The 17863-nt window shown below is 36.0% G+C and overlaps 1 long non-coding RNA gene across 1 annotated transcript in view; it reads left to right on the top strand.

Moving 5' to 3' along the window:
• Positions 1–15761: 15761 nt before the first annotated feature.
• The window catches only part of LOC145798814 (uncharacterized), a 28443-nt gene continuing 26341 nt past the window's right edge, over positions 15762–17863 (top strand). Inside the window, exon 1 of the long non-coding RNA XR_014340461.1 lies at positions 15762–15836. This is a non-coding gene — a long non-coding RNA (uncharacterized LOC145798814). The remainder of the gene's footprint in view (positions 15837–17863) is intronic.

Consider the following 17863-nt stretch of genomic DNA (forward strand, 5'->3'; position numbering starts at 1 on the left):
ATATAAATAATTGTCCTTAATTTTTAATTTTAAAGGGATTTTTTTATTTGAAATTGGACATATATTTTTAATTTAAAAAAATTGATAGATATATGTCTTTATTTTTTAATTTTAAAGTGATTTAAAAGAAGACACATATAACAAATTAAAGTTATTCGTTTTTAACTGGGGATTGTTTGAGATGAACTATATAAGTGTATTTTTTGATTTTTTTATTAAAAAAGTAGAGAGAAAAAATATGTATGTTTGGGATAACTTTTTTACTTTTTACGAAAAAATGTGTATTAAAATATTGTATCAAAAAATTACCAAAGTATCCTTTTGAGCACTGACATACACTATGCTGCATTGTGCTACATCAGTGCACTGTGCGGCACTATTTTTTCTTTTAAAAAAAAAATAAAATTATGTGCATGTCAGCAAGGGCTTTTTTGTCTTTTTGCCCTCTGTGTATGCTGACTTTTTGACTAAACAATTGATTAGTGAATAGTGTTAATTTTTTACTTTTTTTTTAGTAATTTTTTGACTTTTTTTTTCTATTTTAAATGATCCCAAACAAGCACTTGATTAAAACTCATTTGATCAGATTGACAAGTAAACAAATCAAAGTTGAATATTAAAAAAATTTCAACCAAACTTTAATAACTAAATCTTAAGTATGACTCAACTAGTTTATAATTCTTAAGGGCAAATTACAAACACCCCCCTCGAGGTTTGATGAAAATATAAATTCCCCCCTGAGGTTTGAGAAATTACAAATTGCCCCCTGAGAGTCAAATTTTCATAACAAATTAGAAAAAATTAGGGGGGAATCTGTATGAAAATAAAAACCTCAGGGGGCAATTTGTTATGAAAATATAAACCTCAGGGGGTGGGATGTAATTTCTCAAACGTCAGGGGGGAATCTGTATTTTTACAAAACCTCGAGGGAGGTGTTTGTAATTTGCCCTTATCTTTTTAACCACACATTCACATTCCAACTTAGGAGTCATTTGGAAACATGAGTTAAAAGTTAAAAATTAAAAGTCAACTTTTAATTCATTTTGGGTCACATCGTATCTCATATAAAACAGTTAAAAAAATTTTAAAAAATCAAAAATTCAATTTTTAACCATCTTTTCAAAACACTTCTTATATTAATATAGTGTGATTTTATTGAAAATAAGTTAGTAGTCCAATTTTTTTATGTTAATTAAGTTTTTGTATGAAATGGAAGCACAATACTTTTATTAATCATTTAATACAGAGTGTCAATGGCATGTATTTGGGGTAGCATAATTTCCCCAGCATTCATTTTGGGAGTAGTTTAATACAGTCAGTAAAGTTTTGGAAGGACAAGTGGGTTCCCTCTTCAAAGAATTTCAAATTTACCTCACCAAAGCCTCCTAGATGCAATATTATTCACGTGGCTAATGCTATTGCTACCAAACACAAATCTTAGAGAAAGATTCAGATAAAAAATTGGGCATCAAAGGATGATTTGAAGACAGTTTTAGCTATCCCGATTACAGTAGAAGACCGAAACGATCGACTGGTGTGGCATCCTACTCCTTCGAGGACCTATTCTGTAAAGTCGGGATACTCTTTGGACAAAAGCTTAAGTACTCAAACAGATCCAACAAACCATCAGCTTCTCTAGTTATAAGGGAGAATTTGTGGCAAACAATTTGGTCCCTTGAGACTCCCCAAAAAATTCGGCATTTTTGGTGACGAGTTTATAAGAATTTGTTGGCTACACAGGAAGGATTGCTCAAACGTAAATGTGCTAGCTCAGGTGTGTGTCCTGCAGAAACAATGATGAAACAGTGGAACACTTGCTATTTAATTGCCCTTGGACCAAGGCAGTGTGGTTTGGGAGTTCTTTGAACTTGCGATTAGAACAAGGATCAATCCTTAATGTGGCCAAATGGACAGACGATCAGTTACACCTCGGCTCATCCAAGGAAGCACCCATTTATCTTATCAACACAGTGGCTTCGATTGCTTGGTTTATTTGGAAATCTATAAACGATTTCATCTTTAATCACCAACTACTGGACCCCTTTATCACCCTCCATAAAGTTTCGCAGTTTTGGAATGAACAAAACATGCTTCTTCATCAAGAGAATACCATCAACAGTGCTCTTACTGAGCCCACTAACTCCTCTCTCTGCATTATGGCCCATGCCCATAACCTCTCGCATGTTGAAATTGAAAGTGATAACCAGACGGTGATTCAACTTTCCCACCATGGGAATATAGTGCGGTAATCATGGATATTCGGGGACTCTCCTTTGAGAAATACTTCTCTTTTTCTTGGACAACGAGAATCAACAAGAAGGTGGCTCACGAGGTGGCAAAGGCCCAATTGTCTAATACTTTTAATTGAGTTGTTTACCCACCAGTTGCTTTTGCTTCTGTTTTATGTTATGAAAAATGCTTGGGAGCACTAATTAGTACTCCTACTAATTAGGTGGCAGTGGGTCCCGTCATTAATGATGTGATGTTTTGGTTTTGGAGTTGTGTTTTTTTTTTTTACTTTTTTAATGCATTAGTGCTATTAGTGGTAATGTTTTTAGTGGGATGAATCATTGTTGTTATGTTATGATGTTCCCCCCTCTTATCAATGAAAATCTCCTTTTAGTTTAGAGTTGTTTGGAGTGTCCTAAATAAGTATATTTTTTTATTTTTTTGAATTAAAAGTTCAAGAAAAAAATATAGATATTTGAGCTAATTTTTTATCTTTTTACGAAAAAATATGTATTAAAAAATTGTATAAATAAGTATGTAAGAGAATATAGTGGAGTAGGCCGTACGGATTGGCAGTGCAGTTGTGACGCCCCGATTCTACACTATAGGTTGTAGTCAAGGGAAGTCACTAGTGAATCCTATGGTCAATAACCAAGTAAGATCCCAGATCGCTGGAGGAGTCAAAATAGCCTCCCTTCTAAGTCCAGCTTTCTTAGGCAGCGTACTACCTTTTTGACAGATCTTACAAGACATTGGCACAAGGTCTCATAAGCAACGATAAGGTACATACATAGGATATAAATACATACCAGCCACAATTATACTTGCTTCAAAAGATGGTTCCATTACATTACATCCCAAAAAGAAAGTTTTAAACTTCATATGAGTCTTACAAAACAACAAAAAGGAAATTTCTAGTATTCCTAAGATAACCAAAAGTCTTCAAAGGTTTCCGGCTCGTCGTCTTCCGCTATGAGTTCCGCTTCGTTACCTGGCATGATATGCCGTGAGCTTTGAATGCCTAGTAAACACACACACACCCCACCCCTTTTTCCCAGTCCAATACACAATCACATTTATAGCACCAAGTAGTAAAGCATAATACTCCAATAAACAAATAAATACATTAAGAGTTTAGTCAGATGTTAGTAACTAGAAATCTCCCAAAGAGATTCCGTCCTCCCGACCACAAGAATCGGACGCGGATTATTCGGTATGCCCCCTCTTTTGCTACTTTGTTGCAGAACTAACCTCGGATGCCTACCAACGGTTATATACCGCGTAGCGCCAACCGCAGGGCCTCAAAAGAGACGGTAAAAATAGGGCCTTGCCTGAATCCCTCCTTACACCAAACCACCTAGGGTTCGAATACAACCGCTCCGTTCAAGGGTCCCGAAAACCACTTGCGCAAGTTTTAACCTCGAATAGGGAACGCATCCCAACAAACCATATATCACATTTTCTCATCTTTTCATTACTCAAGCGTTCGAAAACCCAATACCCACCCAATTAGGTTTCCCATTGAATTAAGTGTTTTAAGTCAAGGTTAGTCCAACTAAACAATAAAATAAAATTCACATAAGCATGCCTCCTCAAGAAGATAAATAACATAACATACCCATACAACATTATGCCAAGATATGATAATAGGCCATTAAACATTTTCATGAATACAAGGGTATAAAACATCCAAACATAACAAATTTCCAGATTTAACATCACATGAAGGTTAATATGGAAGAACTACTTAGGTTCATCCACCAGACTCGGTTTTCCTATGGTTCGTAGAGAATTTAATCTAGTTCCTAGAACATTTTTCGGAAATGGGATTGCTTTTCCCGATTTTAAGTTCGAAAATAGTCCAGCACTGTTCCAGAATCTGTCCAGAATCTCCCCAGACCTGTCGACTGTTACGAAAACTTGATTTTCTTGCAAACCACTCAATGTTTTTTGATGAAACTAATTTTAGTTGAAAGCTAACTCCTTAAGGAAGGTTTTGACATAAAATAGAGGTTCAGAATATTTTTGTACATTTTCTGGAATTTTTGAAAGTTGACTGCAAAAACAGGTTTTAAGGTAGAATGCCCGAAACAAGAAAATTATAAAAAGGGGGTTCCACCATGGGAAAGTTTCATTTCTTTTGTGAGGAAAATATGCTAACTATCACATGTTTAACTCAGAAAATTTGTTTGAAAGAGTGCCCTTGAAAAGTTGAGAGATTCGTACAAAAAGAAGATAGTTTGTGCCAAAATGGGGAAAATACAAGAGAGATGGACTCCATACTCAAATCTTAGTATTTTTAACATAAAAACTTGATAATAACAGATCTGGAAAACATTATTTAGGATCTTCAAAAACATGCATTAGAAAAGGAAATGAAGAGAAGGTTGTGTTTGTGGCTTACCTTCCAACTTTGCACAAGAAACTCTTTTCTTCCTCCCTCTTCTTCTCTAGACTTCTCTTCCTTGCTCTCCCCCCTCTTTCTAACCAAAATGTGTGTGTGAGTGAGTGTGTTGTGTGTATGTTTGCAAGCTAGGGAGGGTGTGGTATATATAGGCAATTTTTGATGTAAAATGTCCTAAAAGCCCATTAGTTGGAAATGGATGGAAAGGTTAGGATTTGTTTGGATTCTAAGGAAATGGAAGGGATTTGGGAGGCTTGGTCAATGATTTAGGCAACACTAGTTAGAAAGGAACTAGTTTTGGAATTAACAACCTAGGTCTAGGGTACTAGGTTTGGGTTTCCTAGAATATCATGATGATATATATTGAAAATTGGCTCCTCTCTTCTCCCTAGGATGATGGGGTTATTTTTTATTAATTTTAGGTACAAGGCCACATCCCTCAAGGTGTATATATATATATATATATATATTGCAAGATTGATGGTATACCAAGGTATAAGGTACAAGTATTAGTTTGGGGTAAATTTAGAATTTAAATAAAGAAGTGAGGGCTTGGAATTAAACTCATGTACTGGAACCTTACTTATGTAGAATTAAATTAAATTAGGTTAGGGAACCTAATCCGGCTAATGTAATTCCTGTTCCGATAAAAATTAAAAATGCTATCTGGCAAGATTCAAAATAGTTCAAGAACTGAGGGGCTTTAAGGAAATAATGCAAATGTAAGGGTTTTTTATTATTATTATTATTATTATTATTTTTTAAAGAAAATACATTTTTCCGGGGCTTCACATTAAATGTAATGAAATGAGGAGGATTAGAACCTTAATGATGTATTTAATTATGATCTAGTTAGGTCTAGGACTAATGTAAAAATTCTTCTAATTAGAAGTACATACATATATATAGCAAATCTTTATAGGTACCAAAGTCATTATTGCTCTAAGATTTCAAGAGATTTTAAAGTACAATGATTATAATCTAGGGGGGTTATGATGAATAGCCATGTGATGGTGAATTGATGGACATGTTATATATATATATATATATATATATATATATATATATATATATTGTACAAATCTTGGAAATTGTAAAATATATTATAAAAAAAGATTTTTGGATAAAAGTGTATATATATAAATATATAATAGCACTTGTTTGGGGTCAATTTGTGATTTAATAAAAATGTGCGGGCTTGGGTTCAATTAAAGTATCTATTTCAAGTGTAAAATAATTCAGTTTGTATTATCTTGCTTTGAATTTAAAGGTAAATAACCGAACGATGACTGTAAAAATTGAAAGTTAAGGTTTAGAGCGATTAATCTAAAATTTGAGAGTTAAGTAATTAATATTAGAGTGTTAGAAGTGATTTCTAAGCTTCCAGGATCGATTAGGGTTTGTATGGATTCGCTCGTGATGCGTTTTCAGTCCTAGGGCTTAATTTGCGATTAATCGACGAACTAAGGGCTTTATTATAATAATTCAAAATTTAGGAACCTAATAAGGTTTACAAAAAAAGTCAGGGGCCTCACAGCAGTCGGCTGGGAGAGTAGATAAAAAAGATTGCCTCCTTTTCGGGCTTTGATTGGACGGTGTTGTTTGGCCCGTGGGGGCCACCACGGATCCCGTTTTTCTAATCGGAACCGTTCAATATGTAGAACTCATCGAGTACTATATACTTATAAAAAATCATGTTAATTGGATATCGATAGCTATCTGATCATGTTAGTTTTTTTGTCAACTATTAACTATAATACCATCCAATTTTTATACAGAACTGATTTGATCATGTAGTTAGCGATATTTGGTTGACATGTTTTTTTACAAACATATAGTACTAGATAAGTTCTACATATTCAACGGTTTGGATTTTCAAAACGGGACCCATGGTGGGCCCTCACGAGCCCAACTTTACCATCTAACTTAGTGAATCTACACATGTAAATTTTTTTTTCCTTTCACTGCAGTTGGCTTAACGTCAGTACGTTGATGAGCCAAAAAGTTGATTTGCATTTTAATATTTATATATTAATTTTTTTATATTTTTTTTGTGAATAGTAATAACTTTTTAACTTTTTAGTTTTTTTTAAACTTGCCAAACCAGCCCTTAGTTTTTAAAATGAGATTTGTGTTTTAAGTTGTGTTTTGAAAAATAAATTTTTGAAGTGAGATTTGAAAGAAAAAATTTGTTTGGTTATGAGTTTTGAAAATAATTTTGAAAATTGCTTTGAGTTCGTATTTTGGAATTATTTTGGGTTTTTTTTTAATATTTAAAAATTTTCATTTTTTTTAGGGTAAATATTTTTTATTATAAATATATATATTTTTAATGTGCGCTTTATTTACTACATTCGTGCGCTTTATTTATTTTAAATAGTTAAAAAAATTTAAAATTATTTTTATTTTAAATATATAATTTTGTTTTAAATATTATTTTATTTAAATATTTTTAAAAATTAATTTTTATTTTAAATTTTGGATTGCCCATATATATATATATATATAAATCATAACAAATCATTTTGCCAATACTTACAAAAATAACAATATATAGGATAAATTACAAATACACCTCCTGTGGTTTGCTTAAAGTACAAATTACCCCCTATAATTAAAAAAATTACAAATACCCTATTGTTAAAAATTTTTATTTAACAGAATGAATTAAAAAAAATGAAATTCATATTTGCTCTTCTATATAATAATAAAATTACTTAAATTATTAATTAAAACATGTTTCTAAGATCATTAAAAACTGTTAATTGATTTGATGATTTATTAATAAAAGAGGCAATTTTTTTATGAAATTAGAAATTTCAGGGGTGGAATGTAATTTACAGAACCACAAGAGGTGATTCGTATTTTAATCAAATCTCAGGTGGTGTATTTGTAATTTACCCTATATTTTTCTTCAAAAATAAAAATAAAAATAATATTTTTTCATAAAAATAAAAAATAATTTTAAAGAGCAAAATAAAAAAATATTTTTTAAAATAGAATTTTGAAAAAAGTTTAGGTAGCGTTTGGTAACGTTTACATTTTTTGTTTATGTTTAAAAAAAATTATAAACTGGTTTTTGTTTATTTTTAGAAAAACATAAACTACAAACGCATTTGGTTTGGACAAAATATTTGAAAAATTTTAAAAACATAAACGAAAAAGCATGTTTGTTAATGCCTAAAATATTTATATTTATTTTTTTATTATTTATGACAATTGGATCATACACATTGTAATAAGCATCCATAATAACCATATTGATACAATATCAACCATAAATAAATTTAATAACCATATTAGTAATGTTCATAACAACTAACATACAAACCATAATAATAATATCTCATTTCTTCCACATACCATAAAAAAACATCTTTCACAATTTATTATAACCATAAACAATATTTCAATTGTTTCTGACAGATTCCCAAATTTGATCAGCAATTTGATTCCTTACATCAGACATGTGATGTAGTTGTGGTTGACTAATGTCAACGTCAATCGGTTGCTGAGAATTACTTCTTGCATGTCGTGAGCTGCTACTACCACCTCTACTAGGCCGAGCATCTTTAACAATACGATATGGATTGACCCATTCAGTGAACAATGTGTCACCTTGAGAATACATCCTAATCTAGTTGTGTATTGTACAACATGCAATGGGGATGTACCTCTACGTCTTAGTTGAATACGAAAGCATATCTCTCAAAATTTGAAACGAGCCTTCAAGACACCGAAGCATCTCTCAATCACATTGCACATTGAGGAGTGTCAGTAATTGAACATTTGCTCCCTGTTTCTTGGTTTCGATGTTAAGTACGAAACTCATTTACATGGTACCTCTCACCATAGTATGGCGATAAAAAGTCAGGCATATATGTATAACCCGAATCAATAACATAATATTTATCTATTCAACATGTATGTATCTATTATTATGGGTTGGTAGAAGAATATTTATTATAAATTAACAAAATGCCATATAATACGTACCTCCTTGGTGGCATTGGAAATAAATTTGCTGATCATGTACGGTTTCAATGAACACTCTTGAATCATTTGCAGTGCTCTCCTAATCGGCCAATACATATGTAAATCGCATGTCAAATGAGCAAACGCACATTACATTTTGTGTTATAACAGTATGCTTACCCCAATATGGTATTTGCTCTGATGTTGGCATCCTTGCAGATATGTAGGTACTATCAATTGCTCCAACACAAGCCTAATTGACAAATGACTTTAATAATGCATGATATTTTACTAAACATTACACTTCAAATATTCTGTAAGTGATTATCTTAAAAAAAGGGTAGAATCGTGGATTATGTCGGATTTCTGCAGGCACCTCATAAAAAATTGGAGGCCTCATAACTTGTTTACCAAGCCTACATACTACTTTCAAGACTCGGTTGAAGTATTTGGAGATGGTATGCGCAGAATGTTGGAATTGCTCTTGGACAACATGATTACGTTCGTTCTGACCAATTGTTAGCAAAAATATACAAACTTGCTATTGGACAGTTAGATAACGTAAGTGTTCCAGTTTGCCATTGTGGACGTGCCCTTGGGCCTCATGCCTACAGTTCGGACATAAATTGTCACGGTTCTGAATCTAATCTCGCAAAGTGCAATGCAAGACCGATAAATCACCAAAGAGTCCAAATCCGGAAAATCATTTTAGAAAACTGATTTTTGTAAAGAAGTGCCAAACATGGACTGTTTTGCCAGATACAGAGTCGCCACCTAAATATTTTATTTTTTTGGGGAAATTTAGGAAACCCTGACTCGTTGCTTAAGGCCACGTGTCCGTCATCACCAAAGTTGCCTCGGCTCGGGAACTTGGGTACAATTGGGGAAGGTCAGCTATGAGCACCCCCGCTCGCCTGATCAAAGATCGGCCACTACTAAACATGATATCTCGTTTTTGAAAACACATGTATTCTTATTCCGGTTAATTAGCTAGAATTACTATGTGATGCGCACAACACACAAGTATAGACTAGATCGCCTAATTTGGAACAAAGCATTGCATATCTGTTTGTTTGGAAAATGGTTTGAAGTTTCCTACTCGTAAGTAGGCTAAAATGCGGATTTCAATGAATTGTTTCAATTCAAGCAATCCAACCTTCACCCACAGGCATTCAGGCAGTTATATCAACTAAGCAAATAGCTTCATGGCAAGCATGCTTTCATGGCAGCAATGACACAAATGTAGTATGCTAAAGCATAAAAAGCTTACCTAGTACTCTGAGCCAAAACAGAAGCTAGTTAGTAATCAAATGCATGATCCTAGATTTGTTGAGATGGCTAATGCAACACATACAAGTGCAATTAGAAATAGGCTCGGCTTATTCTAAAATTGGAATTGAAATAAAATGCAGTTAGTATGATGCGCCGAGCCCAATGCATGCAAAATAGATGAATGTATGCAAACATGCAAAGCATAAGGATGCTAGACAGATGAATGGATGCAAACATGCAAAGCATAAGTATGCTAATTGAAACGTGACCTAAAACTAACCAACAAAAGTAGGTAAGTAAAAGGGAGAAAGAAATGGAGGTTGGAAGACATGCACACACGCACGCACACTTATTACAAAATTGGTCCTTTCGACGGAGGGTCCGAATAAATAATACATGCCAGCTAATTAACGAACTAACAAGCTAATTAATTATTACATAACCGAATTGAATAACTAGCTACAACTAATTATTACAAAACTTAATTAATTAACTACAAATTGAAAAGCAATAAACAAAGTTGCTCAGCTCTGTTCACAGAAACAGAAGGGTATACATGCTCGTGTTCGGTTTCTTGCCTCGAAACGCCTTTCGGTTGCTCTTTAGAGGCTCTGTCTGCAGGGTGTCCTCAAGGAATTCTTGCTGAATCTTACCAAAACCAGTCCGGGGAATACACCAGCGGCCTGCCAGCCATGGAGAGCCACTACCGACCAAAAATGAAGGGGTGCCGGCCATCCGCAAGGCACTGCCGGCCACTAATGTACTGGGACACCAAGCTGCAGTAGAGTACAAAACAGAGAAAATGGAGGGTCTCTCAAGGATATGTACGCACTATGCCACCCTATATCATCTCGAAACATCAAGGGAGGGGCATAGTCGGATCCACGACCATCAATCACGCATCCCGATGCATGATGCCCAAAGATTCAACTTGTGCAAATCAATGTGAAATGAATGCACAAATAAACACATAAAGCCTAAAACTCTATCATGGATTATCAAGAGCGTCAGCGACCGAGAATTGAGACACGTTTCATCACTTGAAGTATGAAACGCCCCTCGTTCCTCGTGCACGGATTAACACATCCAAACGACAATGCAAAATGAGCATGGCAAAGAGGCAATGCAACAAGCATGCAAACATGTAATGTAACAAATCAAGCATGCAACAAGCATATAAGCATGGTGTGAGATAACAACCTTGAATCACATGATAAAATGCAACATGAACATACAAACATGCAAGGTATGTGAAGGCGGGCAAGTATGCAACAACATACAAAATGGGACAAGCATGTGACAACATGGTAAGATGGGCTTACACTAAAGATGGATAGGCCTCAGCCATGCCTAAAATCAGTGGCCATAAGTGATGAATTGATAGTATGAAAAGCATGAAAAGGCAAGGTAAACATGCATGCCAATTGGCTCAAGGATTAAAGCACAATGATGCAACTCTTAAGCACACTTAAAGAGTGACAAGCATGGATATGTGACAACAAGGTAAGCTCTGAAATCTTATGTAAATTGGTGCCAAATCAACTAAACAATGCAAGCATAGCATGTTAGAATGCTCAAAGCTCGAAACTAACAAAGGGACTTAAGCCATGGCCATGCAAGGCAAGCCCCAAAGGGCTAAGGGAACTCAAAATAGTCCCAAGGCAGGTGCAAACAAGACCAAAAATAAGCTCAAAGCTAGCCAACACGGGCTAGAACAAGAGGCCAAAAACAAAGAGAATGTAAGGTTACAAAAGAGGCAATGCACTACACCTATTGAAACCAAACATGGCATGACTTGGACAACATAAAATAGAGTTACATCATGGTATAACAAGACCAAAAATGCACTGATATGATGAGCCAAAGACTTAGGCTTAATGGCATGCACAAAAGTTCATTCTTGAGGCATAAAGAGCCAAGGCCCCAAGGCATTAAAAGCATGTCAAATGCAAGTGCATGGCCATATTTTATGGACTGAAATAACACTTAGAATGATGGCAAAGCATGCAAACATCACATGTATGGCATGGTAGGGGCTTCAAAACCCAAGACTAGCCCAAGCATTTACACTATAGCTATACAAAGCATGAGTGATATGGCCATGGCAGCCCAAAACAGTCCAAGAACACCTCAAAATAAGAATAAGATCATGCTAGAGCAAAGCCAAAAAATGCTAGGATGATGAGTCAAAGCATCATGCACATAAAGCTAGTAAGCAGGATTTGTTCTACAAGTATATGGAGCATGCAAAATACGACCAAACCAACAAAAGATAGAGCATGACATGCCAAATGATGACCAAATATATGCTAAAATGGACTGAACATAAGCTAGGATGACATGCTAAAGCAAGAAGCATATAAAGTTAGTTTGTGAGATTTACACTACAAGTGTATTGCACATGCATGGAGTGACAAAACCAACCCAAAACAGATCTAAGGCATGGTAACACATCACCAAAAACCTACTGAAATGGACTCAACACAAGCTAAGCAAACATGCTACTTTGATGAGCTACAAATGGGATTACACTACACATACAAGATGCATGCAAAAGGTGACCAAACCAGCCATGGACAGAGCCAAGGCAGGTCCTAAAAGTCACAAAAAAGGGCCTAAACCAAGCCTCAAAAGTACAGAGAGGCATGCTCCTTTGGAAGGCCAAAAATGAGAGCAAACAAAAACCAAACGAGAGGGGGGCACCCCCTCTGATTCGAGGCCTCAAAACCACATGCCTACCACTAAAAATACATTGAATTTCAGTAGTTAGAAAGCCAAACCAAGGCTAGCTCGAAGGCCTTAAGGCATGGCTTAAAATAAGGCCAACAAGAGGGTTGAAGACCCTCAACAGCCAAAAGACCTTAAACAAACTTCAAAAGCACTCAAATACAAGACTTTTTTCAGTTGAAAGCAAGGCTTAAAACAATATGAAAGGATGGCCAAAATGAGGTACAAAAAAAGTGCTAAAAAGGGAAAGAAACTCACCCTTGAAGATCAACTTCGAAACTAGCAACTTTAGGGGGTAAAACCTCACTTTCAGAGCTCAAGAAGTCCTCCCAAGAACCTCAACCCAAAGAGGGTGGTGTATCTCTATGTGTTGTAGTGTAAAAGTGCAAGGAAAATGGACTTCAAGGCACAAATGTACAACAATATATATATATAGAGAGAGAGATATTTCTTCTCAAAAAAGCTGAACCTCTGATAAGGAGAGAGGCTCTCTCCTTATATAGGAGAAAAGCAATGCAAAGCTTCTTCAAGAAGCTTGGCAAGAGCTTCATCCCTCCATACACGTGTATGGACGGCAGATAAAAGGATTCCAACTGGCTCAAAAGATCTGGAGTGAAACCTGCTGAGACAGGGGTGTTGCCGGCCATCAGGGATGGTCGGCAGTGGCTTATTGATGGCCGGCAGGCTCAATCAATGGCCGGCAGCAACAAAGCAAGGGCCGGCAGTGCACCAAGAAGCACATTCTGAAAGGACCAAGTCATGGTCCAAGAATGGGGCAGAAAAGATATAGGGTTTGGAAAGCTCAAACCTGTGACGTTCCGCCGCGAAAGTCGAATACTCTACGAGCAATCGAACTTGTGTCCGGATGTACCTGCAAGCACAATCGAGTCTTGAGGACGGTCAAAAATGGGGTGTCTACAGCCATATACCTTAAGTGCCTCGCACAAACTAATAAATACATCTGGTTCCAATCTAAAATTTTTCTTTGGAGCTTGTTTCATTTCCATTCAATATTTCTAATACATAGTTATGTCCTTGTAATATGGATGTTCGGCATGGTCTAGGTCGAAGGTAAGTATTACAATACTCATTTAGTGTTACACGCACTAGAAATTGTACATTTTCATCGTCACTATCTGAGTCAAAACTCAAATCAAGAGCATGCATCGCTCCATTTATATCACCATGATATTGTGTTGACCCATTAAAAAGAAAACTATTAGTGATAATGAAAGCACATGGAAACATGGTCATATTAAATATATTTAATAATGCAGTAAGATCTTTGTTGGACTCTTAAGAAAACACATGTAAATACGATCACACATACCTTTTCCAATTGTTAACAATGCAGAAGCTTTGTTGGACTGTCGATAAAAAAAAAAAAATTGGAACGACCACCAACAAGCATTATATAGGAGAAGATCAATGAATATAGCAGTAGAATTGAAGTTGGGTTGTCTTTGTTCAATACTTCAACTACCATTAAATTTATTGGTATCTACCCATCAACTCCCAATGCAATAGCATTCAAGTACAATATCAGAAATATGCTGCAACAAGCAATACTCTGTTTCCATAATAAATAATTCTCTAAAAAAAAAAAAAAAGCACAATATTACGAAAGCAAACCCATTTGCAGACCATACCAAAGATACTCCATAAATACTTTATAAATACTTCAACTACGATACCAAACCCATAATAGCAAAGCTTGTTCACAAACCTAAAGTATTAACATAAGTATTAAAAATACTTCAACTACCATACCAACTACCATTACCATTGCTCTATATTATCAGCAAATACCAAAAGTACTAACATTACTAGCAAATAAAACAACATGAAGACATACCACACTAAACTTGAACTCTCTGAGAATAACTCTCAAAGATTAAGGACCCAATCTCTTATCCTAACAGAGGCATGTCAACAAATACCTCCCTTATTATGGGATCCGATGCAAGCTTGTTCATAGCTTTAGTGTAAGCAGGTGCAGGAATTTCCTCCATAGCATGGAATAGTGCCATGCACTCTTTCAGTAGTGAACATGAGACAGTAAAGCCACCTTTAATTGAACCACTGTCATCACTAACCTTAGTGACTGAAGCACTTGTCAATCTCTTTTCCATTAGGTCCACCTTCCTCCTACTATTTTCACTTATTTCTTTGAGTGCTTCAGAAATATTAGCTTGAAAGAACTCATTTTCTTACTCTTTCTATTTTCCATCTTGCCCTTGCCCTTGCCCTTGCCCTTGCTCTTGCCCTGGCCATCTCCATTGTCATTATCACTATCAATTTCCAATGCATCTAAGTCCTCATTCTCTAACTTCAGGATCAGAACTAGCACTACTTTCGAAAGGTGATTTGGTAAAAGGGTGAGCCAAATGGCCAGTTACGGATGTGTCTCCTAAGATATGAGACAACTCATGGTAGTAAACCATTCCTTTCTTCCTGAACCTCTTTGCATGGCTATTAACCTATAAACCAATGAATTTCAGGTTAACATGAAGAATTCTCCAATTAAATGTAGCAACACAAAACGCAAAAAGTTAATAAAACCTTGTAAAGGGCCTGTGACAACCACCACCTTAATTAAGTAAATTAATTATATATTGATTACGTGCTTCATTTTAATTATACGATTATGTATTGTTAAGTGTTATTGATTGTTATGTGATTTATTGAATTGTGTTATTGAGAACAGATTGGTTAAAATGAGAAATAAACTTGTCTAAGTCATAAATTTTAACATGCTAGAATTAAAATATTGGATAGGCAATTAGAGCCTAATTCACACTTATATAATTAAATTTAGTGTAATTGAGATCATAATTTGATGAGGAGTAATTTAATTTGAGTGAATATAATTTAATTTAACTTAAAGAAAAATTAGGAATTAATTAAAGCCTTAGACAAATTAATTAGTGAATAAAATAAAATAAAAGTAGAAGTATCCTATTTATAATTAATTAAGTGTGGTATGTATTAGGACATTTAATGATGTTGAGTGTAGGAGATTATTTTCTGGTGGGTGTGCTGAGAATCTGGGTGTGTGTAGAGAAATCTGTGTGGGTGTATATGCTGAGCAATCTGGTGGGTGTACTAAGTAACCAGATTTGAATGTATAATTTAGTATAGTGAGAGAAAGAAAGGGAGAGCGAGAAGCTTGGGTGGAAGAAGAAGAGAGCTATGGAGATTCATCTCCTAATCCAAAATTAAACTCTTGGTATGTATTTATCTTTGCATTTTGTATCATCTAATCCATGAAATTAAAGGGATTTTGGGAGTAATTGGATGAACTAGCTTGAAAATGATGAATATGGAAGTTTTGTATATATATATGCATATATATATATATATATGTGTGTGTGTGTGTGTGTGTGTGTGTGTGTTGAATCACCATTTGTGAGCATGGATATGTAATCTATGTTGAATTTCAGAGTTGACTCTTACATGTATCTTTGATTTAAAGAGTTTTGAAGTCTAATCTCATATTTTGAAAGCCATTGTTGTGAGTTTGAAACTAATCTTTGCATGCATGAACATTTGAGACCCATTTATGAAAGAATCATGAGATTTATGCAAGAGACTTGAGAATAGTTATGAATTTGAATTTCCTAAAGTGTTTACAAATTTATGGAAGTGTTTTCATGGATTAATGCATGGCTGTAGACACCCCATTTTTGACCGACCTTAAGACTCAGACGTCACCGATTGAGCGCTTGGTGATGTCGCATATTGTGCTCGTTCTGAGGTTGCGGAGTCTCGGCTGCGAGCCTTGCCTCCGGACTTCCGGGCTCTTTCGTGTTTTCCCTCGGTTTGCGAACCAGGTCCCGTTTTCTCCGTTTTCTCTTCCCGATGGGAGGGAGAGGTCTCGTAGACCATCTTTCAGTGGCCGTAGGCTACGTTTCATGGTCGTAGGCCATTTTTCCCGTTTGAAGCCCGGTTTCTGATTTTTCGGAGCCGTGTGCCTCGGTTCGGGACCGCCTAACCACCTCCGTTTGCTCCAGTTTTTGGCACACACCTTATTTCCTCCCTTTTGAGGAACACTGTGGCCTGGGAGACCAACTTCGTGGTCAAACGCCACTTCCAGTGCCTAACAGCCTGTTTCCGGGGCCCCGAACTGCGTGTTTCGGCCCCCGAACCTCCGTTTTGCATCCGTCTCGGTTCATTTTTGGTGGAGACCTTACTTTCATTTTTAGAAAGGTTGTAGGAGAGTGGAAGGCCAGCAATTTTTCTGAAAAACGAGCTTTTTTTGGTCAAAAGTGATTTAGCATGAATCCGGGAAGGAGGAAAACATCTGTGCAGCTTCACCAAAACGGGCATAACTCTTTGCACAAGAGGAATTAAGATATGGGACTACCACCGTTGGAAAGCTTACTTCCGGGGCTTCATTTTACACTTAAGAATCTCCTAAGGACAAGTCCAGACGGGGGAGATATGGTTGGTTGAAGTAGGGGATCAATCCGGTTGGACCGAATCTGCGCGGCTTCACGGAAACTGGCATAACTTTTTCCACAAGAGGAATTTTGATGCAAGGTTTGCGTCATTGGAAAGCTAGCTTTAAGGGTTACATGGCCGACCTGTTTTAGGGCTTGACCCTTTTGACCCCTGGTCGGCCGGCCACTTATACTGGTCGGCCTACCACTTGCCTGGTTGGTTGACCACTTTGGCCCTTTTAAGCTGGCCGGCCATTCTTGCCCCTGTGAGTGTATTCCAGCTGTGCCAGCTATTTTCCACTGGATCCACTGTCCGAGATTTTGCCTTTTGTTTTGGTCCATTCAAATTGGGTTTTTCCCCCATTTTTTGATTTCAAAATAAGCTTAGCCTCTCTCCCTCTATATAACACACTCCACCTCCATTGTTAAGGGTTAGAAGTTCTTGGGCTGGAATTATACATACATCTCCATATATCTCTCTCTTTTGGTGCTAAAAGTCCGTATTTCTTGCATATTGGCACTACAACCCATAGCACAACACCTCCACTACTCATTCCAGCACCTTGGAGGCCATTTGCAAAGGTTAAAAGCTTAGAAATTTGGACCAAAAGCTGCTGGAAAGCTTCTCTTCAAGGGTGAGTCCCTATTTCCCATTTTCTTGCCTTATTTTGCATGATTGGTTAGCCTTTGTTGCTTGCATTTTTGGGCTCCGACCCAAACTGGAAATAGTCATATTTTGAGCTCCTTTTCATGTTTGATCAAGGACCTCTTACTGTTTGAGGTCTCCTACTGCCACTTGCCTCTTTATCTCTCT

Source organism: Camellia sinensis, chromosome 9, assembly GCF_055761805.1.
Source record: "Camellia sinensis isolate YWXY chromosome 9, ASM5576180v1, whole genome shotgun sequence".
NCBI classification, from domain to species: domain Eukaryota; kingdom Viridiplantae; phylum Streptophyta; class Magnoliopsida; order Ericales; family Theaceae; genus Camellia; species Camellia sinensis.